The 26,465-nt window shown below is 43.2% G+C and overlaps 1 protein-coding gene across 4 annotated transcripts in view; it reads left to right on the forward strand.

Annotated features, from left to right (window-relative positions):
• The window catches only part of PLA2G6 (phospholipase A2 group VI), a 1,377,288-nt gene that overhangs the window by 292,064 nt on the left and 1,058,759 nt on the right, over positions 1-26,465 (forward strand). The gene's annotated exons all lie outside the window — the stretch shown is intronic.

The following is a 26,465-nucleotide window of genomic DNA, read 5'->3' on the forward strand; positions in this document are numbered from 1 at the left end:
CTATCAATTAGTATTTGGTAGAACTGTAAGGTGAAAACTTCATTTTTTCAAGGCTGAAGCCACACCCACTGGGAGTTACAGGTGCACACTTAAAAGAACTCTACTGGAGGGAATGAGTATTTAATGAAAAAGTTGAGTTTGGTGATGAGATTGCACTCGTGCATTGTTTTCCACACATTTAAAGTAGAGAGAGAGACTCTTGAGGTTGCATGTGTGAGGTGAGGATTTGGAAGCTGTTGAGGCAGGGGTACATTTATACAGTTCAGCTGACTTCCCTGTGATGGCACTGGACTGTGAAAACCTGCTTAGGGTTTGATTTGTCAAGAGACAAAAATGTAATTTGACATGTTTCTAGACTTTGTTTTGCTTTGTGTTATGAACTGTTTTCTCCTTCCATTCATCTTTCTTGTCTGCCAAGAAGCTTTTACTTCTTGTTTCAGTCGAAGAAATGTCTCCAGGCAGCATAAGCAGAGGGTGTATTTTCATTTCCTTCTGTAACAGACAAATAGAAAGCAATGACATGGCTAAGGGGAGCCATTATTTTTATAGAAATTTTGAGGACAGAATATATGTCCATGTTCCCAGTCCATCATATCACAGAAATGTTGACACTTAAATAATCATTCTTCAAAATTATGTAATTAGTACAATTTTAATTTATGCTGTAGCGAAGTAGACACAAATGGTATCATAGGTCATGTATCACTACATTCCTAGAAAGAAAGTGAATGTGTGGCAACTCTTTTTTCCTTTCTTCCTCTTTCTGTAAGACTGTTCAGAGATGCACAGTCTAGATGTGGCTCCTAGGTCTCCCCTGCACATTCCCATTTCCCCTTACCCTAGGTTCCTGGAGAAGGCCAGATTTTGCAAGATCAAGGGGATTCTCATATCCCCATTTTGGCACTGACAAGTGTGGTTTCCCTTGTCTGGCATCATCTCTTGAACAGTCCTTTGCAGCTGAAGTCTTCTAAGAATATGTCGTCTCACCCACCCTTCAAGTGTCCCCTGGACCGTCACTCCTTCAAGTGAACCACTTGGATTCTTCAGTTCCCATAATGATATAGGACCTTTCATACCCTGAGGGGTTAGTGGGGCTGGTCCAGATTCTTTCTTCTACCCAGAGACTTGGTAGAAATAAGACTTACTGTATTTTCCCCCCTTATGGGGTGGTACCAGAAGACTGTATTCATTTATGGTCTACATTCCTAGTGTATTGGAGTATTTATTGCAGATTTTTAACTCCACTTAGTTAACCTTACATCCATATTGAATTCTGATCAAGGTGCAGATTCTGTCTGCAGAACCTTTCTATGAGGTGCCCAGTCGAGTCTTCAGTTCCTTCTTAGTATGTGTGTCTTGAAGAAGCTTACTCTGTCCCTTTAAGCCCACTTCCTTTGCTGACTTAACATATCTTTCATGGAAAACTCTTTCTAGTCGCCGCTATCTCAGCTAGAAGGATTTCCAAAGTCCAAACATTGTGTGCCTGCCCTTTGTAGCTCTTCTTTCACAAAGACAGTATATCATTGTGGGTAACCTTTATGCCAAAAATGGCCACAGAGGCTAGTATTAATCATAGCTGGGAATGCCTGATTCTTTGCATGGATGGGAATTGACAATTTAGATTTTATTTGGACAGAGCAAGGTCTATAAGGAAGGATTCATGTCATTTTACTTAATTATGTACCAGGAAATTGGTTCCAAGGTATCCAATCCAATATTTTTTCTTTGGCTTTCACACAGAGTAAAATGTTGCTGTCAGAAATGTTGAAAACCTTTACTGGAATCTACAAATGCCACTTTTTGATAGAATAGTGTCCACTTTGTAAGCCTTCTTCAAAAATGCTTCAGTAGATGTCATTTGTGTGACTCCTGCATAGGCATTACCAAGTACTTCTGCAGGGTACTACAGGCTGGATGTGAGTTGTTGGTATGTGTGGATCTGATGTTGACAGTCTTCATTTATTCTTGACTGTTGGGTTCGATTCTGATCCTTGAAACCGATTCGGCCATTATATCAAGCTCGCGCCAGCCAAAAACGTTTAAGCTAAGGCTACCCATACTGCCTCTCTTCCCTTTACCTCAGATCTCGTTTGCCATGTAGAAAATTGGACGCATCAGCCGTGGTGTCCGCTAAGTGCTAAACTTTTTTGGATTATGTAACTGTTTTTGTTGACTTTTTTGCTCATTTCCCCCTTTTCTTGCCTTCTAATCTTGTTGGTTGTGTTAAGTTCTGACTGATTTGTATCTTCCCTTTTTCTTACCTTCTAGGTATTCTGACTTGCCATCTTTGGTATAGGTTCCTCCTTTCTCTCTACTTGCTGGTAATTCTTTTATACCATCACTGGTATCCTTATCCCCCCCTTTTTCCCCCTCTTACCCTCTTTGTGGGTAATCTCAGGTGCCATTGTTGGTATATAGACAAAAAAAACCCGCTTTATATTGTAATTCTTGTTTTTTTTCAAGTGTTTGTGTCTTGTATGTGTGTGTGTCTGTGTACGTGTCTTTTTCCTGGCTTGAAAATGGCAGAAAAGCAGGAGAAAATCACAGGGTTCAAACAATGTAGGGACTGTGGCAGAAAGATGTCCAATTCCGATGGACATCTTTCATGTGTTTGCCTGCTTCGGTGTCCCTCATCTTGAGATACAGCCTCCATGTGAACTCTGCAAAGGTTTCAGTGCTCACACCCTTGCAGAGAGATGAAACAAACTTATTCTTAAGGGATTACTAAAATGCCCATTCAGTGAAGCTTTATCTGAGGGCGGCCACGGTGGTGCAGTGGTTAGCATTGCCGCCTCACAGCAAGAGGTTCTCTGGTTCGATCCTCGGCTGGGGTGCCTTCTGTGCGGAGTCTGCATGTCCTCCCTGTGGTCGCGTGGGTTTCCTCCGGGTGCTCCGGTTTCCTCCCACATCCCAAAGACATGCTGCAGGTGGATTGGGCACTCTAAATTGGCCCTAGGTGTGCGTGTGAGTGTGCCTTCTGTGGAAGGTTGGGCGCCGGGCTGGCAACTCGACACTGTAAAACTCCACTGCCATTCAATGTGCGGACAAGGTGATCCGCTGTGGCGACCCCTAACCGGGAAAAAGCCGAAAGAAGAAGAAGAAGAAGTGAAGCTTTATCTGAAGTAGCGATATTTAAATCTCCCAGGACAGATTCAAAGAAAAGGAGCCATCCGGTACCATCATCTCCCAAGGTACACCAATCTAAGACTCCAAAGTCTCAGATTCCAACTCAGAACCAAAGCCAAAAATTTCTAAGATTGCACTGACTCCTACTCCAGCACCGAAACCTGTAAAATCCCCCAGTGAGCCGTGCATTATTGAGACTACACAGACTCCTGTAGTGCCGGTCTTGTCTTCAGTACCGACTACCTCCTTGGCACCAACAGTAGTCTCCTCAAATATTTTGGTTTCATCTTCCCCTGCCAAGCAAATTTCTGACCGAAGGTCGAGATACTAAGTACCCCCAGGACTAGATATTCCCTATCTATAGACCCCTTTTTGGGTCAGCAGTTAAGTCCCTTCGTAGATAGAACGGAATCGCCCTTGGGAGATGTCCACCCATTCCTCCAGGAGTCTTTCAGAACTGGACATAGTTAGATTGGTGTACCAGATCTTGGTAGCCAGCGGTCTTCCTTCTCCCCCTCGGACCTCCCTCCCTCCCTCCTGGAACCGAGGTTTACTCTCCACATATCTTTCTCCTTCAACCTCTCTGCAGATTTTGGAGCCCACTACTTCTTTCCCAGCGCCAACTTCCTTGGTACTGACGGTGGATCTCACCTTGGTACCGGAAGTGACTATGTGGTCTTCAGCTCCATTGGAGCCGTCACTCCCATGGGGTCATGGTTTGGCTGCCGGCTCTGAGACCCCTGGATCAGCTCCACTTTTTTTTTACAGCACCATCTACAGTTCCTGGTATGGTGGCAGTTACAAGTCCTCTCTTGGCTCCTACGCTGTGAGGAAGCTCGTCTCAGCGGGGTGTGACCCCGGTTCCGAGGTTGTCTTTCTTGGTTCCAGGCCCCCATCCCTCTTCGGGCAGGCCTGCCTTCCAGATGATGGAGAGAGCTCTAGCCTCAGCAGACTCACAGTTGGCACCATCCCTGTCAGAGTGTCCCATTTATGTATCCTCTAGTTCACAATCTGTTACCTCAGGACACCAGGCACAAGAGCAGCAAGGAACCCTGCTGCAGGGTCTCCGCTCTTTGGAGTCCTCCTCAGATCCCCATTTGAGGAGCCACCCCATAAGAGATCATGCAAGAGGAAGCACCTGGATTCTCCAGAAGAATCGGTCACTGAAGATACGGATTTCGCTGAAGGGGAAGGGTCCCAACGATCACCTCCTGAAGATGTCTCCTGTGGAGACATCCTGGAGATTTTGAAACAGAGGGGTGATTGGAAGTCCTCAAACCCATCCTCTGAGGAATCCGTCTTCTTGCGGGCTTTTTGTGCTCAGCCCTCTACTTCTTGGGCGACTCCACTTGCAGATGAACTAATTAAACTCATTGTGCGTATGTGGAAGGCTGCTGACACCATAAAGCCAATTCCCTGGAGACCGGACAAAATTCTCTCAGTCCCAGAGGATCAGCCCCATTGGTCAAAAGGTCTAGCAGTGGATGCCTGGATGCCACAAAAAAGGAACTCTACGAAGAGAGTTCAACTGTCCATTCTCCAAACCGAGAGTCTCAGACGATGGATAGGTTTGGGAAGTGGATCTTTGCTTCAACGACCTTCGCCATTCGGTCCTTGAACTTCTTGGCACACCTCATCCGACTCCAAAGGGATCTGATAAATGAGCTTTCAGATACCTTGGCAGGAGCAGTGTCTGATGACGTCCAGGATAAGGTTGCCTCCCAGCTTGCCACCCTAGAGTAGATTTCCAACTCGTCTGTGCAGCTTATTGCACATACTGCTGAAGGGGCATCCAGGGCAGCAGGTACAGGTGTTGCCATTAGGCTCCATGCCCGGATGCGCTTGTGTGATTTTGTGGACCCCATTAAATCTTCCTTTGTCAATGCTCCTGTTAATGTTACTTCCTTGTTTGGCCCAAAAGTCAGAGACACATTAGCTAGGTGTGAGAAGGATGGAAAGACCTTTTCTGCTGTGGGCATGCATTTTTCCACTCCTCAGTGACCTTATTCCAGGAATTAGAGGAGTGGAAAATGTGGTTCAGGAAGACCCAAGGGCCTTTTCAAGGTACACATGGTGAATATTCCCCTCCCAGGGCAGAGGGGGGAACTCTTTGGGAAGACGCCTCTCCCATGGCAGCGAGGGCCTGTGCAACCAGGATGCCTTCCTTTTCTGGACAACCCTACCAGCGCTTCTGAGCAGTGGCCCAATTGCTTACTTCTGGAAGCAGTCTGGGGAAGATTCACTCTGCACCACTCAACCTGGCTCACAATAACATTGCATTCCTGGGTGCAGACAGTAATTACTAGAGGTTACCATATTCCCTTCAATCTTTATCCCAAACCACAAAGGCGAATCTCCAATGTTCCACCCAGTCAGAGGGATATAGCAGCACTAGAAATTTAAAAGCTGCTTCAAAAAAAGAGTCATCCAGTCCCACCAGACTAGATAGGATCTGGATTTTACTCAAGATTTTTATTAGTGCCAAAGAAGACAGGAGACTGGAGGCCAATTTTAGACCTTAGTGTATTGAACAAATTTGTGCAACAAACAAAATTCCAGATGGTCACCCTTCAGTCTATCCTTTCTTTTCTGGAGAAAGATGATTGGATGTGCTCCATAGATCTTCAGGATGTGTATTACCACATAAATATGGACAGACGCTCCAGAAGATATCTCCTCTTATGGCTAGGAGCCAGTCATTACCAATTTCGAGCACTGCCCTTTGGTCTAACTACAGCTCCCAGGGTGTTCACCAAATGCATGGCAGTTGTAGCAGCTCACTTAAGGCTACAGGGATTCCATGTGTTTCCATATTTAGACGACTGGCTCATAACCGCCCCCACCATGCATCTGCTGCTTTCTGCTTTGGACTCCATTCTACATCTTGCCAAGTTCTTAGGGATTTCAGTAAACAGAGAAAAATCACAACTATCTCCCACACAGAACATAGAATTAATCGGAGCAAAACTAAACACGAAACCCTGCATGGCTTCCCTTCCTCATCGCAAACTGGTAAAGTTGAGGTTTCAACTTCGAGTGATACTCTCTCAAGACAAAGTCCCTGCTCATCTAGTCTTATAACTTATTGAGTCCATGGAAGCAACAATCACTTTAGTCCTCCTGGCGAGGTACCACATGAGGCTGGTTCAGTGTTTCCTGGTGTCACAATGGTCATTGTTAACTCACCCAGTGTTCCATCCAATCCTCATAACAAACTGCTGCAGACAGGATTTATCTTGGTGGAAGAAGCCAGAAGAGAATTTTTGGGGTTGCCCTTTCTGCCCTTCTCAGCTCAAGGCCGTAGTGACCACTGATGCTTCCCTGATATGGGTGGGTGGGCGTTTTCAGGGAAAGACAGTCCAAGGCACTTGGTCCCGTCAAGAGGCCAATCTGCATATCAGTGTGTGAAACATCCGTATGTCATTTTTCACAAAGAGACAGTATCACTTGGAACCAATCCCTGCTTTTGCCTAAAGTAGTGTCAGACTCCAGTATCGATCAGACCATAGATTTACCAGTCTTCTTTCCAAATTTCTCAAACAAGAGAGAGCATTGCTTGCATTTATTGGACGTCCACAGGCAATTATGTTTTTATTTGGACAAAACAAAATCATCTAGAAAATTGGACCAACTGTTTCTATCCTTTTCAGGTACTAGACTAGGCAAACTAGTTTCAAAGGTCACTCTGTCAAAATGGTTGAGAGACTGCATTACATTTATTTATAGCCAAAATAAACTCAATTTACCAACAAAAGTTAGAGCTCATTCTACCAGATCTGTTTCCACTTCAGTAGTCCTTCATTCCAGAGCTTCTGTGGATAGTATATGCACAGCTGCAGCTTGGGCTACTCCTCATACCTTTATCAGTCATTGCAAATTGGACATGGTCTCCAGGGGAAGAGCATCTTTTGTCTCTATGGTGCTTAGGAATATCCTTCCTTAGGGCTTCCCAGGATCTAAAGTAGCTGGGGACTCTGTCCCCACAGTCAAGAATGAATGAGTTGGCGACATTAGATAAAAATGTTATGTTCTTACCATAATGTTCCATCTGTGTTGATTCTTCATTCTTGACATCCCACTCTTCGGCCCCCTCCTAGGGACTCCTGGAGGTTTGGAACTAGTCCTGGGGTTCTAGTAGGGTTGTGGCTCACAGAGCTTCCATAATTTTCTTCATGATGGGCAAACTCAATCTGAGGTAAAGGGAAGAGAGATAGTATGGGTAGCCTTAGCTTGAGAGTTTTTGGCTGGTGCGAGCTTGCTATAACGGCTGAGTCGGTTCCGAGGATCAAAACCAAACCCAACAGTCAAGAATGAATGAAGATCGGCAACACAGATGGAACGTTATAGTAAGAACATAACTTCTTTTTTTTTATAATGGAGGAATTGAATGCTCATAGCAGGCCATATCAAACAGAGTATTAGAATTGCCTGAGTCCATATGCTTCAGACAAGAAGAATAATGAAGGCAAAGTCATTCTAGACTTCTGCCTAGTAGCTTAATGATGCCCAACACATGGCTCACAAAGAGAAACTTATAAGATCTCATACAAGAGTGATCAGCATGCAAATCTAGTAAGCTTCCTTTTAATAAGAACATTTGACTGGAGTCATATCAGAGGTTTCTGAATCATCCCTAGTGAAATAATTGACCTTCAACATAATAAACCACTGGTCACAGCAACTAACTGCAAACAGTGGTGAGACATGTCTCTGAAGGTCAGCTGAAGCTAGGGTGAGGACTTGGAAGTTGACTGGAGTGATATCACTGGAGTTCAAGGAAAACCTTGTGGCTATAACACTTCAGGAAAAAGAGAATATAGGTGAAGCAAAAGAAGAATGGCAGTATGTCAAAACTGCAATTGTGAAGATGATAGAACAGATATGTATGAGACAGTTATCCAAGTAAGGTAAATAAGGAGTACTCATGGTGGAATGTAGAGGTGCAGGAGGCTATTAAAATAAAGGAGGAGTGCAGGAAGAAATGCGAGATGGGAAAGATGGACCAGGTTTAGGAGGAGTACTTGTCGATTAGCAAAAGTTAAGAGAGCAGTTGCAGTGGCAAAGAACAATACTTCAGAGAAACTGCCAGTTTCTGGGGTGCGAGTCAGCATGAGATAGAAAGAAACTCTATTAGGTTGTAAAACAATGATGGAATGATGAAGATGATAAAAGACAAACACCAGAAGACATTAAAGGCAGATGGAAGGAGTATTTCAAGATGCTTTGAGTGAAAAAAAACAGAGAAGCTGCATTGTCACATGCATGGCCTAGAGTGAAAGTGGAAGAAGTCCGTGTAGAAGTACAAAGCGAGCTAAGAAAAATAAGGCTCTGGTGAAGTCATGACAGATATGATTAAGATGTTAGGTGCGTTAGAGGAGAAATTGCTCATAAGTGCTCATTGTAGTATGAAGAGACAGAATTATCCCACATGACTAAAGAGTAACCATTCTTGTGCCAGTGTAAAAAAACAAAGGAGATCTTCACAACTCAAGTCCGTATGTAGATATTAAACTCCTTTCACAGTGCATGAAACTATAGGCGAGTGTGATCAGTAAATGAATGCATAGAGTAGCGGAAAATAAAATAGGATATGAGTGATTCAGATCAGGATGCAGTGCAACTGACCCAATGTGTGCAGTGAGATAACTGTAGAAAAGAAGATAGAGATGAGAAAAGAGTCCAACTGGACATTTTTAAAATTGGAAAAAGCATATGACAATGTCTGAAGGCCGATTTCAGCAATCCTCTAATAATTCAGAGTTCCAGAAACAACATTCGAATTAATGCTGGCTGTATGCAAGAAAACAATTATACAAATATAGATTGTTCAAACTGACGGACATGTTACAAATGGGAGTTGGTGTGCATCAGAGTTTATCTATGAGCCCACTCGTGTTTGTGCTGTTGATGGATTACATCAGCAACCCAGTCAGAGGGGACAGATCAGTAAAGCTGCTATATGCAGACAATGTGGTTGGCAGTACAAGGAAACTCTGGACATAAATGGTAGGTGACTGGAATGCAAAACTAATGATAAATGGCATGCAGCTGAGTGCAGACAAGACAGTAATCATGGCAACAAATGGGTGAAATCAGAAGAAACTGAAAATTGGGATGGAAGGGAAATAGTAGAATAGGTTAACATTTTCAGGTGTTTGGGAGGTGTAGTCGAGGAGGAGTCTGAGTGAAGATGTCAAAGCTGGAATTACAAGTACTGCATCCATCTGGCACAAAGTATCAGGGGTAGTTTGTGACCAAAGAATGTCAAAGAAGATGACAAGTTAAGTGTACAAAACTGGTGCAAATTGTACTTCTGTATGGCACAGAAATATGAGCATTATAGGGAGAGCAAATGAGGAGGCTTGAAGTGCTTGAAATGGGTAGTAGGATGCACACTGTGAGACTGTCAAAAAATTATGACATCAGAGCAGTAGCCAAACTAGCCCTAGTTGCAGAGAAGGTCAAGTAGAACAAATTCTGATGGCTCAGTCACATTTGAAGGAAGGCAGAAAATTGTTTGGTAAAGCAGCTTTGGTAGAGACTGAAAGAAGTCAAGAGGAGATGAGTATTTCCGCCCAAGAGATGGATGGATGGATGGATTTCATGAAGGAAGACCTGCAATAGCTGGCATGACTGTTGAAGAAGGTAAGAAAATGGCTGTGAATTATGAGAGGTGGCAACAGTTGAAGTGGCACTCCCAACTACATTTAAAAATTGAAAAAGGGGGGTGATTTAATTTCTAGGGGCCAGATTCATTAACGCCTTCACTAATTGTAAACAATTTGTATTCAAGGGCATCCCTATCACATTCTTTGTGGTTTCTAGTTGCTCAGAAAGATTACAGTAAGTATTCATGTAGTCTGCATTTTGTTGTAACCTTTATGAATCCCACTTGATATTTAATGCTGCAAGAAAATCAGGTAAACTAAAAATAGGAGGGAGAAGGTGTGAGTTATGCTTGTGCTGTCTCTTCACGCAGAACGATGTACACTTGGTGTAGGTGTTAATGTACCCAGGGTAGATGTAGGTCATCCATTGGAGCCACCACTGCTGGGGGCAGTTTTTTTTTCATGAGAATCATGTGAACTCCTCTAGGGGCCAAGCTTGGGAAACGTCCACTAAATATGAAAGTCACATACTTAGTTTAAGGCTAGATCTGCATTGACAGTTTCTTCTCTATCACCATCTCCACCCTCCTTCTGCCACCTTGGACCTGACAGGCATCTTCATTTTGAATGGGTGCAGAAGTGGAGTAAGTTCATAGATGACTGTGTCATATTTTTTTTCTTGTGTAGACAGGAGAAAACTAAATACCCAGGAATGCTGCTTGTCCACACATAGCAAGATATAGACGGCACAGCAAATTAAGGACCAGCACAATGGTAAACCTTCACTGTCACACCAATATCAAACAGAAAAATTCCAGTGTAAGGAAACCCTTGATAGCAGCTTCAGTACAACAAAACTTCTTTAATAAAACACAAAGCTCTTTCGGACATGCATCCTTGCTCAGTGTGAACAAACAGAACAAAACACTTCCTTTTCCTTTTATCTTCTTTCTTCTTCTTTTGGCTTTTCCCAGTTAGGGGTCGCCACAGCGGATAACCTTTCCGCTCATGATTGGCAGTGGTGTTTTTTATAGTGTTGATTTGCCAACCTGGTGCCCAACCTTCCACAGAAGGGGCACACATGCATGCAGTCACACCTAGGGTCAATTTAGAGTGTCCAATCCACCTACAGCATGTCTTTGGGATGTGGGAGGAAACCGGAGCACCCGGAGGAAACCCACACGATCACAGGGAGGACATGCAGACTCCGCACAGAAGGCACCCCAGCTGAGAATTGAACCGGAGAGCCTCTTGCTGTGAGGTGGCAATGCTAACTGCTGCACCACCGATGAAGCTGAATTGCATTATGTGACACACCCAGCAATCAAAATTTTCTCTAAAACTTAAAACATTTTAAACGGTGCATAAAATATACAGCTCTCCAAATAGTAAGTATAAAAACATCCACATAGAACATACCTAAAAATACATTTAAACATACATAAACAAGTTAATTTCCGTAAAATCATCTGCTTCTTTTTCAGAACAGGTTTTAGACTTACAGCTGTATTGATTCCAGGTTTAGCATCTGCTTGAAACATTACTATCCACTTGTACTCTTTCTTTTATAGCATATTATTATTGTCACCCCCTCTTCTGTTTTTAGGGACAACATTTATCATACTAAACTTAAAAATGTGTTCATCACTCATTTCACCAATATGTTTTGCAAGAGTAATTTGTGTGTGTAAGATACAGATGGCCTCAACTGCAGCCCTTCCTGAGTTAATGTAAGGCAGTTTTACAGAGGTGAAATGTTCAGCTTTTGGGTTTAAATAAAATACATATAGACCATCGAAATATTCATCCCTTTACTGTCTTGGTACATATTTCAGGCTATACCTTTGCCATGTTTCTTTAAAGCACTAAAAATTATTTGTTAACTGTTTGTTTAAAAAAAAAAGAAAGCCAAGAGTAACTTTACAAAAATTGGTGATCCCATATGGGACAAACTGGGGTTAGCAGACCTCTACAGTTATTGGAGGGCATCCCGACTAAGTCTGTTCTGCCTATAGAATGCATTGGATTACATCTTGAGGCTGAAGAAGCTAGGATGGATGTAGCATGAGGACTGAGGGTTAAGTCGTGGTTGATGTTTTGGGGTCAGAACAATAAAATGCATTGCTTCTGTATTTGTTCATAGCAGGGGGATCTCTAATTGATTTAAAGGTAAGAAAATTGGCAACAGTAATAGACAGTATGTCACAGAGCATTCCCCAGCCTGATAGGACAGAGATTAAGGTGCAGAATTGCCAACTGGTAGACCTGCTTTCGAAACCTCAGTGTGGAACAAGTGAGTAACAGCAGCATTTGCCTGAAGGAAAGGCATGGAAATATACTTCCATAATATGTCACAAAAACATATGGGGTCTTCTCATAGAGTCGTCATTAGTTGGTTTCGACTCAGGGGGTAACCCATTTCTGGGGTTGTACAGTGCCTGGTATTTAGTTGTAATACATGTTTAGCTTACCTCTAAATGTACATCTACCCTTATGCCAGTAAACTGCAAAGCAGTTTTTAAAAACAAATCCCTCTTTGCTGCAAAAATTATATCTGAAATTACCATAAATTAATAGGCCTAGCTTTCTGTTTTCCACTGAAATGGAAAAAAGGGAAGGAATGCTGCATTGCATTGCTTGGGTCTTCACAGAGCTCTTGCTGATGTTCTTTATATGGATCACTCTTACAGTAGAATTCATCATCAGTAAGAATTAGCTACAAGTAGGATCTTCACCTGATTAGCCTTAACCTGAACAATCTGCAGGCATCTTTGTGAGGGTCTGCTCCTCCCCATTTTGAGATTGCCCACAATCTCATATAGTAGTAGTCAGATTCATCCTGTGTTTTTTTTCACAGGCATATGTAAATCTCACTGAGAAAGCTTGTGGCTGCTTGGTCTAGTTCCAGCCTTAAATCTCCTTTTAATAAAATTCCATATAAAGATAAGTGCCCCTTATCGTCAGTTCAATCTAACACCATACATTTTCTGGTGAAATTTCCAGGGAAACTGTTTGTTTCCTTTGGCATTTCTTTGGCAAGCTTGAAATGTGATTGTGGGAGCCAAAATCTGTGCAAAGATTTACATGCACAGTGTTAACATCAGTTGGAGAGATCTGACATTGCCATAAACCAATATTTCTAGCTTTCTGTTTTCTATTGAAATTGAGTACAGAAGGGAATGAAGATGACTGTCAAATTTGCTTGGTTTTTAATTGAAAAACAAGAAAGAGCAGGAAGACCATGCTTCTAGCATGACTTGCGCAAATAAACTTGAGGCCATTTTGAAGGATGTCCAGCAGCAACTTTGTCTCCAAAAAGGCACATAAAAAAGAACATCACCACGAGGAGATTGAGAAAGAGAGGTTTATGTATTTTATCTTTTGTCAACTGGGTTACTCCCACTAAGCTAGAGGCCTCTTTTCTGTAGAGACCAGGAGTGATATTTGTATTACTAGCTTCCTCAGAAAGAATGCTAAAGGAACAGAAAAAAAGATGCCAAAGAGTGGAAGCCACTGAAACCGTGCCCAATGGACCCTAAGAGTACCATTGCAAACTAGGCAGTTTTCCATCCACTGGTAGTGAAACTTTCTACTTCTGTCAGCCTCTACCTGTCACTTCCAGAAGCAGACAGCTTTCTAGCATGCCCTGCTGGCCATGTACAAGATTCTTGGTACACTGAAAGCTAAAGTCATGTTTTCCTGAATATCAAACCTCGGCTAGGAAGTTGTGAAATCAGATAAAAGGAATCAATTTTTCCTGCCTTTGGAGCTTCTTAACTCAGACAGGACAAATCCACTGATCTCAGAGAAGGATCACCTACTTCTTTTGAGGAACTTTTATATGATTATTGTGCGCCATCCATATATTTAGCTTGCATGCCTTGGTGTCTCACCTGAGATTAGATAAGCAACACTTCAAAAGACTTGTACACAAGTTGCATTTGGTATTACAAGGCTTACAGCAGGGTCCTCCGTAGTCTACCACTTCAGGCACAATGGCTAGTGAAAGAAAAATATGTGCTTCCACTTCCATGGAATTAGATCCTCCCCCCTTAGAGGGCCGGATGGGGAGGACATTACTTATACCTTACAGCTATGTTCTGCTTGACTGTTACTCTGATGATGAAAAACTATTTCATTGGGACCTCTACAAGAAAACATTTCCTTTAGCAAAACTCTTGAGAGAGCATTTCAGATGAGAGTCCAAGAAATGAATTCTAAGAAAACGTGCTTGGACCTGTTGAGATTAGAGGAACCAAAGTCTATCTTCTTGGCAGCTTTCCCAAAACTATATCCACAGCCCCACACCCAGAAATCTAGATTGGTTTTACAGGGTACAGAAGATTGCCAGTATTATGTAATAATCTGCTTGTCAACCCTTCTGTTATTTTTCTGAGTGCTGCTAAGGAGTCCATATTGGTACCAGGCCCCAATACCTTCTTTAATGATAGAGGAGGGTAGACTCTTTGTTTCTGGGGAAAAAAAAGTCTCCACATTGGCCATGCTTGCATTTAATATGAAATCCTAAGGTAGCTAGAGGGTTTAGACACTGAACAAAAAGATGAGATCCTGAAAGTGCAGATATCCAGGCTGACTCAAGGATTACAATGTGAGGATGCACATGATCGCATGTGGGCATAACACAGTGGATGCAGCTTTCAGGACAGTGGCTACAGGGTCGGAAATCTGGAAGCAGCTTGTATGAGAATCCAACCACTGTCAGAAGACATCAAGGGTCAAGTGCTCAGTAACCCTGTCAGGAAGAATTTTCTGTTTTGACTTTGTGAACAAGGGAATGCTCAGGAAAATTAGAAAAGGAGAAGAATATGTAAGTGTAAAACAGCTCCCCCTCCCTTGTACTGAGATAGTCAAAACTATCTGTTGAAGCACTGTTACTTTTATACACTTGTCATTTTAAAGGACAGCAAGCTAGAAGCAGAAATGCCATTGAAAACATAAGTGGAGACTTCTAAGATGACTGCTCATTGAGTAACAGCTTAACTCTACCTCTCCCAGTGTGCAAACAGAAACTCAGCAAAGAAGGCCAGTAGATTTTTGTGTTTATGGGTAAATTTCAGTAACTGGCTAGTAAGTGTACTGCCTGGATGCCTGGGAAAAAAGAAATACAGACCACCTGGAAAAAAATCAGTTACAAAAAGTGAGGAAGAAACACTGACTGGGGAAAGCTCTGTAGCTGTTCAACAAAAAGCAATTCAACTTCCAGACATGACTTCCAGTAACCTACAGGCAGATATAAGACAACTGCACACAGACCTGTTTAAAGTAAACGAAACATTGATGAAGTATATCAACACAAACAGCAAAAGGCTGGAAAAAATGGAATACATTTAAACATATGATGAGATGAGATTATAAAGCTGCAAATATCAGAGGCTGAAATGAGAAAAAAAACTGGCTGAATATGAGACTGCTCAGGAAGAGGTATTTAAAAAAATAATAGAATTAGAGGAAAGAACACATCAGAAAAACCTGAAATTTTCAGCTATACCAGACAAGCTAGAAGGAACAGAGTGCATTAATTTTATGAAAGCACAAATAAGCAATTGGACTGGCATTCCGCAGCAGGAGTTGTTAGTTGAAAGGGCACATCATGTGTATGCTCCAAACCTGGCTGTGAGAAAGCAACCTAGACTTTAGTAAAGATGCAATCCTACCAGCAGAAGGAGTTGATATTGACAAAACAGTGGCAGGACAAAATACTAAAAGTGGGAGACAGAAGAGTGCTTATGGAGAATGATTACTTGTACACCAGGCAGAGAAGTAAATTCATTCCACTGTTCATGGAATGTTGAGACACAGGTGTGAGATTCAAACTGCTATACCCAACTTTCTTCAAGGTATTCATCCCTGGAGGGACAAAATTATTTTTTGATGAAGTACATGCCAAGGAGGAAATACAAAAGTTTGTCCAACAAAAAGTGAGCTGTGAAACAGAAGGAGATTCTGCTTCATGTTCTTCTGGTAATAAAAAAACACAGAGACTGTACCTGTGAAACATTTTCCACTGTTTCAATTGAAAATGTTGGAGAGAAGAGAGGGAGCACGAGGGTTGACTAGAAGAATTGAGAATACACTGGAAAAGAAGCAGGGTCAGGATTTGGGAGACTGAGATGAACACTAATAAAACCAGTACCTTAATGTGGGATTACACTGCAAAAGTTACATTTGTGAAATACGACAGAACAAAAATCTGGAAATTTTGGACTTTTTAAGAATCTGTTGGACTTGTTGGGGACACTAAAGTGCATGTCCTGCTTCATTTCATTAATGTTTGGAAAATGCTTTGGGGAGGGGGAGAAAGTTAACTGTAAGTAAAGAAAACATTTTTTCTTAATGGTACTATTTTTGTGGTATGCATTTTTTTTGCATGCTATACATTAAAGCTTTCTCAGTTATTTTTAAGTGTATTGTGGATTTTAAGTAGGTGCTGCTATTTTTTTTTCTTTCTTTCTTCTTGTTCAGTTTTAAGAAATTTATGCACTGCAATTTAAAAAAAAAAAGCCTGGTTAAAAGGGCATGACAAAAGAAAAAAGAATGTGCTTTTTCTCATTATTGCATGGGATAATGACTAGATTAAGGACCTTAAATTGATTAAGTAATAAGTTTTAAGGGAAAGCAAGTAAATGAAAAAAGAACACCGAGTGTTATGAGGCTTTTTTCTAGCAAATAAATGTATGCTTAGTAGCAATTCTGTATCTATCCATCATGTCTCCATGGAAACAATCTGATCAAGAGAAACGGGTTACAGTCTGGGGGAAGAGTGATTGGCTGGGGAAAAAGAGAAGAGAGAAACTGGGTAGGAGATAATGTTTTCTGAAAGCATTCAGGGGTTTTCCCAGCTGGGAGAGCTATACAGATAAGACAAAACCAGTTAGCACTTAGTAGATGCACAGGCTGCACCATGTGTCTTAGCATGGATAACCTTTCTTTTAGGTTAACTCAAGTTTGTGATTATTGCTGTCAGTTTGGGACATTTCCTTCTGTTAGGAGGGTAAAACTTTAATATTGGAAGGTGTACACAGTTGTGTGTGTTAGAATTAAATTAATAGATTTTAGGGGGTATTGGGTTTTTTTGAGGGCTTTCAATAAAACAAAGAAGGTGTTATATATAAAAGGTGGGAATAATAGCTCTTTAATACAGTGATGCTTTCTGTAATATCTTTAAATGCTAGTGGTTTTACAAATAAATGCAAGAAAGAAAGAATAGTGAATTGTATTAAAAAATGCAGAGTGCAAATACCTGTGTTTCAGGAGACACACTTGAAAAAAAAAAACTGAACGTGTGAATTTGATAAAGAAAGGATCTGAAGATGTCCTTCAAGGATGCATCTGCAGTCCTTACAAATGGGTTGTCCTGTCGTCAGGCAGCCCTTCGGTCGGCCGGATTCCAAAGTCTGGGTCTGGCCTCGGCTGGTGTCGCACTTCACCCGACGTCATAGCTGCAGTTCTTCGGGTATAAAGGCATCAGCCGAAGCCATTTTCCTCAGTCTTTCTTGCCGCGTGGCGCCCGAAGCAGAAGCTGTTCGCAAGTGCCGGTCGGTCAGATCCAGAGATTACTACTACCGAATACTACTTCGAAGACTTCTAAAAGCTAAGTACCCGTTGGGGACTCTTTCTTGCCTCAGCCGATGTCAGAAAAAGTGAATAACTGTTTAACTTGTGGGAAACAAATACCTCATAAAGATTTCCACTCTTACTGCTTACCTTGTTTAGGCCCAGACCACGACGTAGCAGCTTGTTTAGCCTGTGCTTCTTTCAACCGATTTAACGCTTAGACGTCGGTTGGAGTTTGCTGAACAGTTTTTCGGCTCAGATTTTGCATACATAATGCCGTCGGATCCTCCGACTACTCAAATTGTTAAGAAACGCAAAGAAAAGGACCGACACTCGCGGTCTGCGGTTTCGGCCGAAACCACGGTTAAGCAAACCGCGAGTGTCTCGGTTTCGGCCGAAACCGAGCAAACGGTTCAATCTTCAGCCGAATCCATGACTACTACCGAGGCCCCTTCTACCCTAGTTGAATCGGCCTCTGAAGTTTTACCTACTAGACTTAATCGGACACCATCCCTTTGGATGTTTCTACCCCAACACGTGGTGCTGCTAGGCCTCCTGCAGCCATGTCTATAAAGGCCTTTGCCAGGGCTAAAGCAGCCAAAACTTCTAAGTCTGTGCCTGTTAAGCCCCCCTCTCACAGGCCCAGTTCCAGTTCCAGTTCCCAAATGCTTACTCTGGCAGAGGATCTCATCTCTTTAATAAGGGGATCTCAATCTCACCCAGACAGGGCCTCTCAACCTCCAGAAAAGAGACCTAGAGCAGAGCCCCCTGAGCCAGTGTCCTCAGATGACTCTTCTGATGATACAGACAATACAGACCATCCAGAGGCTCCTTTTTCTACTTATGAAGATTCCGATGCTGAAGAATCGATTCCTTCTGCTTCTCCACCAGAGGAATTTTCTTTTGGGGAAACTTTACATGCCATGAGAGAGCAATTCCAATGGCAGGGACAAGATTTCTCAGATTCAAGGAAAAGGCTTAGGACCTTTTTACACTTACCGCAACATAGGCCTTTAGCTATACCTCCAGTTCTTCCTGTTGTGGATGATGCATTTAATGATGCTTGCACTGCTCCTGATACTTTACCTCCAGCCCCTGCTAAGCCCGATAGGTTCTACAGGGTCCCGGACACTCATCACCATTTATACAAGGCTCCTTTCGCAGATCCTGAGACTATCTCCCAGGGGCCTAAGGCAGTAGCCGACCTCAGCTAAAACCCTCTCCCTTCTGAAAGGGAATCCAGGTCCTTAGAGAGATGGGGTAAAAGTATACACCTCTGCTACTCTCTCAGCTAGAGCATTGAACTGTCAGTTTCATATGATCCAATACCAAGAGTTTATGCTTGATCAGTTAACTAAGAAACTGTCCTCGGATGATTCTTTAGATAAGAAATATGTTCTAGAAATGGTGAATAACATTCAGCAGGTTAGTAACCATTCCTTAAAATGTGGCTATGATGCACTGGAGGCTTCATTTAGATCAGCCATGACTGGCACAGTTATAAGAAGGCATGCATGGTTGAAAGAACAGGTCTTGCCGGATCATGTTAAAGCAAAGCTATTAGATGCTCCTATGGATAAGGTCAGTTTATTTGGTTCTCCTGCCCACCAAGTACTGAAGAAAATGGAAGAGAAGGCAAAATCTGTACAAACAGTGAAAGATTTCTTACAGGTTCAGCCTCCAAGGTTTAGCAGGAACTGGCCTTCCAAAAATTGGTCCTTTCCAGACTCCTCTAAAACTCAGAGAGGCAGGAATAGGCATTCAAGAGGCAGAAATCAATCCAGAGGAGGTGCCTACAGGGGACACCAGTGGCAAGGTAACAACCAACGAGGCACAGACACAACCACTACCACTGCAACAGGACAATCACAGTGACTTGGCTTTGACACCGCCTACCAGGGAACAAATAGCAGCACCCTTAGGCGGAAAGTTAGCATTATTTTCAAAAAACTGGCACTATATCACAAGAGACAAGTAGATTTTGCAAACTATAGACCAAGGCTACAGGTTTCATTTCCACACTTTACCAGGAAAAAGAGGAATGCCAAACCTACCACCAAATCAAAAGACAGAAGCTCTAAAACAAATAGCTCAATTAGCAAGGATGAGAGCTGTGGAAAGGGTACCACCTATGGAACAAGGCAAGGGATTTTACTCCAGACTCTTCCTGGTACCAAGAAAAGAGAAAAATTGGAGGCCTATTCTCGACCTGTCCGCTTTAAACACATTCATCATTGTTCCAAAATTCAAAATGCTGACCCTACAGCAACTTCTTCCCATGCTGGGCAAGGAGTATTGGCTGGTAACTCTAGATCTCAAGGAGGCATACCTGCACGTCCCCATACGACCAAATTGCAGAAGATACCTCAGATTTCTTGCAGGATCAGAGCATTATCAATTCTCAGCATTGCCCTTTGGCTTATCTACTGCCCAGAGTGTTCACGAAATGCCTGGCATCAGTAATCGCTCACTGCAGGCTTCAGGGAATCCAAATTTATCCATACCTGGACGACTGCCTGATACAAGCGGACAACAAAAACAAGCTAACAGAAGACTTACAAAGAGTCATTTGCTTACTACAGGCCCTGGGATACACAGTCAATATAAAAAAGTCAAGACTGATACCATCCCAAACAATAACCTTCTTAGGTGCAGAATTGGACACAGTAAAACAGATGGCATTCCTAACTGCAGAAAAACAAGAACAACTTCCTCTGTACTTCTTGGCATTAACAAAGCAGAACAAACTAACAGCAGGCCTTGGGCTTCATGGCATCCTGCATAATCCTGGTCCCCCATGCCAGACTGCATATGAGAAAGCTACAGTGGTACCTAAAGAATTTATGGTCTCAACACAGGCACAGCTTAGAAACCGAAATACCACTAATTCCATGCCTGAAACAAGAGTTCCTATGGTGGGCTCAGGTATGTCAGTCAAACCCAGGTTTGCCCTTCCACAACATTCAACCAAGCCAAACCATCACAACGGACGCCTCAGACCTCGGTTGGGGGGCCCACATGCTGGACAAGTGCATACAAGGCTTATGGACTCCAGAGCAGCTGCACCTGCACATAAATCAAAAAGAAATGCTGGCAGTACAACTAGCAATCCAGAATTTCAGACCATTCCTCCAAGAAGGCCAGTTGATGATAAGGACAGACAACACCACAGTCATGTTGGTACATCAACAAACAGGGAGGCACTCATTCATACTCTCTATGCCGAATGGCCCTGGACCTATGGAATATGGCTCTGAGTTACAACATTCAGTTACAAGCAATTTTTGTACCGGGAAAAGAAAACATCCTAGCAGACATATTAAGCAGAACTACCTCGGATGCTCACGAATGGATGCTACACCGACATCTTCAAGGCCATCACAAAGAAATGGGGACTGCCACAAATAGACCTATTCGCATCCCCACTCAATCACCAGCTCAAGAAATTCTGCACAAGGACATACCACCCACTTGCTTGGAAGGTGGACTCTCTATCCTTCAGTTGGAAAGGCCTGACAGCATATGCATTCCCACCTCTTCCTTTGATGCACAAGGTGCTATTGAAAATCAAAGAGGAACGTCCAAGGATAATTCTGATAGCTCCAGATTGGCCAAGACAACATTGGTACCCATTACTAAGGAGCATGTCTCGGGGGAGAATGTGGACACTACCCCTGATTCCCTTGATGTTAACTCAGAGCAACTACAACATCCTGCATCCAAACCTGAAAACTCTGCAACTGACTGCCTGGAACATTACATAAGAGCAACTAACCCAGATTTATCCCAAAGGGTTAAAGACATTATCCTTGAGGCCCGCAGACCCTCAACAAGAAGGAACTATGCAGGAAAATGGAAAAGGTTTCTCATTTGGAGTACCGAGAGGGACAAAGACGTGTCAAAGGTAGACATTGCCAACATCCTGGAGTATTTGGCAGAGCTTTTCCATACAGGCCTGTCCTATTCCTCCATCAAAATACATGCATCAGCTATTTCTGCAGAATACAGCTTCGATCCACCTGTCTTTTCGCATCCTCTACTCAGGCAGTTTCTGAGAGGAATTAAAAATGTAAAACCTCCTAGGAAACCACCATTACCAGCATGGGACTTGAACTTTGTACTAGAAAAATTGACACTTCCCCCTTTCGAACCAGCAGCAACAGCAGATCTTCAACACCTATCCTGGAAAACTGCTTTCCTGCTGGCAATTACCTCAGCAAGAAGGGTTTCGGAACTACAGGCTTTAATGGCAGTACAACCCTTCCTAATCTTCCATCAAGATAGAGTGTCCATGAGAACTAATCCTACATTTATGCCTAAGGTGGTATCCAGAGTGTCTTTAAACCAGGCAATCCACCTACTTACCTTCTTTCCCAATCCACAGAACAGGGGGGAAAGACTGCTGCATACCTTGGATGTACATAGACAGTTACGCTACTACCTGGACAGAACCAAGGGCAATAGAAAACTGACCAGCTTCTGGTAGCATATGCAACAGGAAGGGAAGGAAAAGCAATTTCCAAACAGACAATCTCCAAGTGGATAGGAAATTGCATTAGACTCTGTTACTCCTACCATGGAAAGCAAATTCCACAGAACATAAGGCCTCATTCTACAAGGGCTACAGCCACTACCACAGCTTTCTTACGAGGAGTGGCTACCAAGGACATTATAGAGGCTGCTACTTGGACCTCCGTGCATACATTTGCCAAGCATTATAACTTACCTTTATACTCTAGATCCCGAGCAGGGTTTGCCACTGCTGTTTTGCAAGGGATCCTAACTACACCATAATTTCTTCTTCCTCCTCCCCTAGTTTGGCTATGGTATTCTACCCATTTGTAAGGACTGCAGATGCATCCTTGAAGGACATAGTACAGTTTTGTACCTACCATAAATGTAGATGTCCGAACAGGATAGCATCTGCAGTCAGGATTACCCACCCTCCTTCCCCTCTGTGGTACTCCTAGGGTATTTGCCCACCTAATAGCTAGCTGGGGGGGATCTCTTATGGTGTATTTGTTTGTATATATGTACATACATGATTATTTTTTGTGTTTGCCTTCTGCTATTTGGAAACATTGGCATTTATCCAAAAATTTAGCTATCCAAGAGGGCATCTGGGGCAAGAAACACTGAGGAAAGTGGCGTCGGCTGATGCCTTTATACCCGAAGAACTGCAGCTATGACGTCGGGTGAAGTGCGACACCAGCCGAGGCCAGACCCAGACTTTGGAATCCGGCCGACCGAAGGGCTGCCTGACGATAGGACAACCCATTTGTAAGGACTGCAGATGCTATCCTGTTCGGACATCTACATTTATGGTAGGTACAAAACTGTACTTTGTTAATCTTCTTCCTATTCATTAGTGATGGGTTCGGTTCCGAGCCCACGGAACCGAGTTGGCCTAATACCAAGCTCGTATACACCAAAAACTCTCGAGCTAAGCTGCTACCCCACATTGTCCTTCTCCCAGTTACCCCAGATCTTGTTTGCCCCGCAGCCATATAGCAGTGTTTCACTGAGCTCTCCAGCTAAGTATTGTATTTTCTTCAAAATTTACTGTATTTTGTAATTTTTTCTCCTAAAATTCTTCTATATTTTATTATCTTAAGCAGCTCTACCCATGGGTATCCTCTTCTTACCATTGTTGGTAAACACCCTTCTTTACCTTTGTGGTATTCTTAATATCATTGTTGGTATTTTTCTCTTTTCCTTCCTTTCTCTGTCCTTTTTTGGATTGTTGTATCGATGTACCTAGTATGTCTGAAAAGAAAGGGATTTCAGGGTTTAAGCACTGCACTTTCTGCAATGGTAAACTCCCCAGTAGCAACCTGCATGATGATTGTGTATATTGTCTGGGGATTTCTCACTTATCTGTGAAACCTCCCTGTCAGATTTGTGTCTGTTTCAGTCAGCGGACACTGAATGAAAGAAAAAAGAAACTTATTTTGAAAGGTCTGCTTTCTTCACCCTTTTCTGAGGCTCTTTCTGCGTCGGAGGTCTCAACCCCTCCATCTAAGGGCAAAAAGTGTCCTCTTTCTGACCCCTGTTCACCGGCTGGTGATAAGGGCAAGCCTCATAAGCATAAGGCCCACAAGTCTTCCACTGAGCACAAGATGGCCTCCTCGGCTCCGACCACCTCGGTTCTGAGTTCTGCTCCAGTGGTCTCTGCAGACATTTTGATGACTTCCACATCTGCGCCGCCCTCTGCACCGACTGCTATTGTTCAGAGTATGATTTTTGACTCCAGCCTTATTGCCTGCTGTTACCTCGGCTCCATCGCCCATCTTTGTTATGAGATCGGTACCGACCACTTCTTCGGAGCCAATAATGACTTGGCTCCGAACCCTTTCTAAGCACCGATATTCCCCCTTTTGCCTGATGTTCTTCATCTCACATTGCTGCAGTCCTTACACTTGGGGTAGTCCGCTGTCCTCGGTCGGCCCGAATATCAAAGTATAAGGCTGACATCGGTCAAGGCGCATTTGGCTGACATCAGGACGTCAGGGTACAAATGCGCATGACCGACGTCATATCCTCAGTCTTTTTTGCTGCATGGTCCGATGCAGAAGCAGCGTTGCAAGTGCCGGTTGGCGTTCTGAAAGTGTTCGGTTTCGGAGTTTCAGACCGAGTCAAAGTTGGCTAAGTACCCCGTTGGGGAATATTTTAGTTTTTTCTTGCCTCAGTGATTTACCGGATGTCAGAAAAAGTAAATAATTGTATTTCTTGTGGGAAACAGATACCGCATAGAGACTACCATACTTTGTGTATTCCTTGTTTAGGGCCTGAGCACGACGTTGTTGGGTGTCGCTCTTGTGCTAGATTCAACAAGTGCACTATAAAGAGAAGGTTAGATTGTGCCAGGTTAGTCTTCGGGAAGCGGTGCAATTATAAAATGCCGTCGGATGTTCCGACGCCCGCTTCTTCGAATAAGCGCAAGGACAAAGCAGTTAAGCCTAGGCTGGAGGAACCGTCTGTACCGGACGCCGGTTCTTTAGAGGCGTCGGTGGAGCCGGTAGTTTTACCGGAGGTTTCTTTGGGACCCCAGGGTGAGACTTTGTTATTGCAGGATGTGGCCTCTCAGGAGGCAGGTCAGGCTGATGGGGCTTCTCAGGTTACTATACTTCCCTCACTGCCTAGGGTGGTTAGGCCCTCTCCTTCAGTTTCCAAGGCTTCTCCCAGAGGCAGGCCAGGTTTAGCTTCTGTTGGTGTTACCCCTAGTTCTTCAGGAACTGTGCCCAAGAAGCATATGCTTAAAATGGCAGAAGATTTGATTACTTTGATTAGGGGTTCTTTGCCCCCTCCTGATAAGAGGCCTAGGGTGGAGCCTGAGCTAGGGAGTTTTGAGCAGGCTTCGGATGTTTCTGAGTCTTCGGCTGAAGACTTGCAGGAGTATTCTCCTTATTCTGATTCTGATGTGGATGATTCTACTCCTTCTGCTTCTCCTCCTGAGGATTTTTCTTTTTCAGAAACTCTTCATTCCATGAGGGAGCATTTTAAGTGGGAAGGTCAGGATTTCTCTGATTCCAGGAAAAGGCTTAGGGATTTTTTTTTTTTACCCCAGCATAGGCCTTTGGCTATACCTCCTGTTTTGGATGTAGTGGAAGATGTTTTTACAGAGGCTTCTCTTAATCCTGATTCTTTGTCTCCTGCTCCTGTTAAACCGGATAGGTATTACAGGGTGCCTGAAGCTCATAAGTATCTTTTTAAGAGTCCTAGGGCAGACCCAGAAACTGTTAGCCAGGGGCCTAAAGGTGTTAAGGCTTCTGTTGTCAAGAATCCGGTTCCTGCAGATAAAGAGGCCAGGGCCTTGGATAGATGGGGAAAGAAAGTTTATACTTCTTCCACTCTAGCTATGAGGGCTTTGAATTGCCAGTTTCACATGTTGAAATACCAAAACTATCTTCTTTCACAATTGAAGTCTAAGGTTGATGCTCTGGCGGAAGGTATTGATTGTAAAGAGTTACAAGATTTAGTACATGTTTCTGAACAGGTGGGTAAGCATTCTTTGCAATGTGGTTTTGATGCTGTACAGGCCTCGTCTAGGGTGGCTGCCACTGGGTCAGTTCTTCGCAGGCACGCCTGGCTGAGGGATCAAAATTTATCTGACCATGTTAAAACAAGGATTTTAGATGCTCCTTTACAATCTGATGTGTTGTTTGGTTCTCCTGTTGAGGCAGTTTTAAAGAAAATGGAAGACAAGGCTAAGTCTATGCAGACTGTTAAAGATTTTTTGCAGGTTCAGCCTCCTAAGTTTAGTAGAAATTGGCCTACTAAGGGGTGGACGTATCCTTCTTATGATTCCCAGTCTAGGGGTAGATCTAGACGTGGTAGGGGCAGAGCTCAGGGCTCTTTCAGGCCTAGAACAGGGAGTTCTCCTGCACAGTCTTCGGGTGAGGGCAGGAGTCAGTCCTTTCGTAAACAGACCCAATGACCTACCTTTTCAGCTGCCAGAGCCTTCTCGTCTGGCAGCACCTTTGGGAGGAAGGTTGGCACTTTTCAAAGAAATTGGAATTTAATTACCCAAGACAGATGGGTATTGGATATCATACACCACGGTTACAGGTTTTATTTCCATACCTTGCCTCCTTTCAAAGGCATGCCAGACGTTCCTCCTCAACAAAGAATAGAGGCACACAAGCAAATTTCTCTGTTACTCCAAATAGGAGCCATACAGCCGGTCCCTATGCCAGAGGTGGGCCTAGGATTTTATTCTCGCCTGTTCCTAGTACCAAAGAAGGGGAACACGTGGAGACCAATTTTGGATTTATCTATCCTCAACACTTATCTGGACATTCCCAAGTTCAAAATGTTGACGATACAACAGCTTTTACCTCTGCTGGGCAAAGACCATTGGATGGTAACTTTGGATCTCAAGGAGGCTTACCTTCATGTTCCTATCAGACTAAGTTGCAGGAAGTATCTGCGTTTTCGAGCTGGGACTTCTCACTATCAGTTCTCTGCATTGCCCTTTGGCTTATCTACTGCGCCCAGAGTGTTCACGAAAGTTCTGGCTCCAGTGATAGCTTTCTTCAGGCTAAAAGGAATACAGATCTATCCTTATTTGGACGATTGCCTGATTCTGGCTCAAGGAAGGGACGAGCTTCTTCATCATTTGGAATATGTGATAGCAGTGCTAAGATGCCTGGGGTA

The sequence above is a fragment of the Protopterus annectens genome, chromosome 1.part0 (genome assembly GCF_019279795.1).
Source record: "Protopterus annectens isolate FY-2018-M chromosome 1.part0, PAN1.0, whole genome shotgun sequence".
NCBI classification, from domain to species: Eukaryota; Metazoa; Chordata; order Ceratodontiformes; family Protopteridae; genus Protopterus; species Protopterus annectens.